At 42.1% G+C, this 2,822-nt stretch overlaps 1 non-coding gene across 1 annotated transcript; it reads left to right on the forward strand.

The window, feature by feature from the left end:
* Positions 1–641: 641 nt before the first annotated feature.
* Positions 642–748, forward strand: LOC125497134 (small nucleolar RNA R71). Its single transcript, XR_007273778.2, has one exon. It is a non-coding gene; the product is annotated as a small nucleolar RNA R71 (small nucleolar RNA).
* The last annotated feature ends 2,074 nt before the right edge of the window (positions 749–2,822 follow it).

Consider the following 2,822-nt stretch of genomic DNA (forward strand, 5'->3'; position numbering starts at 1 on the left):
TCTTCAACTCTGTCATGGCTGGGTCAGCAGTTGGGGCAGGCTGTGAAGGTGCTTGATTTCTCTGAAAACCAGGTGGAGCTTGTTGTGGAGGTTGGTATTGTTGACCCTGTTGTTGAGGGGATATGGTTGTTGAGGTTGAGGGTTCAACACATTAGTACTCCTATATGAGAGGTTTGGATGGTGTCAACCCAGGATTAGGTGTTGGAATATGGGTTGAACTGGTTCCTAGGTTGTGACTGGAAAGCATTGACGCCTCACAGTTATTTCCCAGCGCAGGACACTCTTGAGAGTTGTGCCCAGATATTCCACAAGCATCACATATATGCACATTATAGTTAGAAGCACTAGCCATCGCATTAACACTCATGTGGGAGGAATCATTACCTAACTTCAGGGAATCAATCTTCTGAGTTAGAGCAGCTAGTTGCCCAGACAGTAAGGAAATGGCTTCAACATCATGTTTACCTCCCTTTTTCAAAGAGGAACGAATAGTAGATGCTTGATTAGATGCTAGCTTCTCCAAAAGTTCATACCCTTCCTCAATTGCTTTATCCATGAAGAACCCACCGATGCTCCATCAATTACCGTCGTGTACTGCATCAACTCTAGTGTAGAAAATCTGACACAAGTACCACTGGTCCAACCCATGATGAGGACATAGACGCTGCAGATCCTTGAACCGCTCCCAAGCTTCATATAGAGATTCACCAGGATCTTGGGTGAAAGTAACTATAGCATGTCTCATATCTGCAGTTTTCTGGTAAGGGTACCACTTTGATAAGAAAATCTTGGAAAGTTCTGGCCAGGTGGTGGTGGAAGGCAGCTTATTATACCAGAACAAAGCTTTATTGCGCAGAGAGAAACCAAATAGGAGGAGTTTCATCTCATCAGGAGTAACACCAGCTTGCTTCTGAGTAGCACAACACTGTAAAAACTCTGCAGTGCTGATTTGGGTCTTCAGATGGTAACCCAGCGAACTGATTGTTCTGAACCATATTCAGAACATGAGACTTGATCTCAAAATTTGTAGCAGCAATAGTGGGCATCCGTACCCAGTAGGCACGTTATCAGGAGATGGTTGTGCATAGTCTCTGAAGGTTCGAGTAACATTCTCACCCATGTTGAGAGTAATAGGTGAGGTGGGGTTTCTTGGTGTGGGGAAGATGGTGGAGAAGGTGTCTTTTGGGAGGGTGTCCCTGCAGACAGCTTAGCTTGTTTAGTTTTCTTTCTGAGTCTACGAGCGGTCTTTTCAATCTCCGGATCGAACGGGATGAGATTTGGATTTCAATTTCCTGCTCATACACCAAAAACACTAAAACAAACGTGAGATGCTCCAAAGAACAGGTGTTCTTCAGAGTAGAGGTTAGTTTAATACTATAATTCAGACAAAATAAAATAAACCGTCTCCCCGGCAAGGCGCCAAAATTTGATAGGCTAAAGTCGTATCACCTAATCAAAAATAACCTAAGGTCCACTAACTAGTAGTCAGGGAAGTCAGGATCGAATCCACAGGGAGAAGTTATATATCGTATCTGAACTCTAATATTACACTAACGAAATCAGATGAATGGTTGTGTTACTAAACTAAACAGATAGCGAATTAAATATGAAGGTGTAAATATATTAATAAAGTACTAGAATTATGGATCACTATGCATACAATTCGGGAAATCAGGGATAAATAATAACCACCTAGTAAGTCAACTGTCTAGGGCACATGTAATTTCTCTCGAACATTACCTCCCTCAAAGATCACCCAGCCGCTCTCGCATAGTCAAGGGTCACTTTGCCTAATAATTAAAACCTATACGGTATCTCTCCTCTCGAAGTAGATTCAGTTTGCAACAATAGAAAATAAATCAGCCTAACTTATAATCCTAGCATGAAGAATCAATCAAAGGAAATAGTTGAAATACAAGATAATCAAACTAATCTATCAATCCCTCATTGCATACATATATCTCCACAATTCTAGATATAGAATTACTCACTCATAATCATGAAAACAATAACAAGAATCATATAAAAACTCATACTTTGAAACATAGCAAATAACTAAGAAAATAATCTAATTAAGAATGGAAGAAATACAAAGAAATAATGAAGAAAGATTACCAATTATATTGAACTATGAATAAGCAAAAGGTTTGATCTTGAATTGAAATCACAAAGCACTAAATTAAGGTTCTTGAAAAACTCTCTAGAGAAAACTAATAATAAAAACCAAGGAGGAGACTAATAATTCTGATTTTTCCTATTTATACAATCCCTAAAACAATAGCCAAAAGTCTCGAAAAAAGGGCCCGCATTCATTAAAAACCCGCGTCTCGTCAGTCACCCGATCGGGCCAAAGATGCCCGATGACATCAGGCTCCAAAGCGGAGGAAAAAAGCCAAAATTCCCAGACGCCCGATGTGATCGGGCTGACCCGCCCGATGACATCGGGCGGTCTGATAATATGGTAGGTACAGCAGCTGGCATGAGCGCCCGATGTCAGGCCAGGTCGCCCGATCGGGCCGAAGACCGAATTAGACTGGGCGTCCGACGCCCGATCGGGCCCGCAGCAGAAACATGGACTGTTTTTTCGCCCGATCGGGCTGGTCCGCCCGATCCTGTCAGGTCGTTCAGCTTAAGCTCGTTTCTTGTTCTTCCTTTGCTCAAAGTCCCGGAAAGCATCCTCGGGATCTAGAAACTCAGCGTCCAACCTCTGTAATCCAGTGTGCAATCATATAAAGTAGGTAATGGCTCCCTAAAACCTACAATCCAATACAAAACAGCAAACCACAACTAGATGGAGAGAGTTAGTACCACATGGCTCCTAA

The sequence above is a fragment of the Beta vulgaris genome, chromosome 4 (assembly GCF_026745355.1).
Source record: "Beta vulgaris subsp. vulgaris cultivar EL10 chromosome 4, EL10.2, whole genome shotgun sequence".
Classification (NCBI taxonomy): Eukaryota; Viridiplantae; Streptophyta; class Magnoliopsida; order Caryophyllales; family Amaranthaceae; genus Beta; species Beta vulgaris.